Below are 791 nucleotides of genomic sequence, written 5' to 3'. Positions count from 1 at the left end.
TAAGAGCTAGTTCCAGGACAGGCACCAAAGCTACACAGAGAAACCCTGTCTCAAAAAACAAAAAAAAAAAGAATACAATTTGTGTGTTGTTATTTCCGGGGCTAAACTAGCCGTGTGGGATCCGGGCGGGAACATAGCCCACTGCTCCATACAACACCCAGTGTGTACAAAGTGGAGGCAGGAGGATTAGAAAGTCAAGATCATTTTCATTGACAGAGCCAGTTTGAGACTAGCCTGGCCTATATGAGATAAGATCCTTTTTAAAAAGTCCAGGGAGCCAGGCATGATGGCACATATCCTTAATTACCAGAACTAGGGAGACAGAGGCAGGTGAACCTCTTTTGAGTTTGGGGTCAGCTTGGTCTACATAGCAAGTTCCAAGTTAGCCACGGCTACATACTGAGACTCTGTCTCAAAACACCAAAGGGGGAAAAAAGCTAAGGAAAAAAAAAAGGTTCGATTTCTTGACAGTGGGGTTTTGCTGTTCTTTGAGGTGATGACATTTTCACTAAAGATTTGCATCAGTTTGAAGATGAGGGAAGGCTGTCATCTGCCCGTCCACAATGCTACACACTTCCACCAACGTTCCTTTACGGAGTTCTTACAACTGTTCTGATGGAGGGATTAGTCACCTATTTTTTTATTGTTTAATTTTTTTGATCTCATTATATAATAGCCCATTCTGGCTAACAACTCCCTATGCACTGTAGGCTGACCTTGAACTTGTGACCCTCCTATCCAGCCTGAGCACTAGAATTATATGTGTTTATCACCACACTATTTCCCAACTT

Source organism: Microtus ochrogaster, chromosome X, assembly GCF_000317375.1.
Source record: "Microtus ochrogaster isolate Prairie Vole_2 chromosome X, MicOch1.0, whole genome shotgun sequence".
NCBI classification, from domain to species: domain Eukaryota; kingdom Metazoa; phylum Chordata; class Mammalia; order Rodentia; family Cricetidae; genus Microtus; species Microtus ochrogaster.
The sequence above is the reverse complement of the archived record's forward strand: the minus strand, read 5'-3'. Positions refer to the sequence as shown.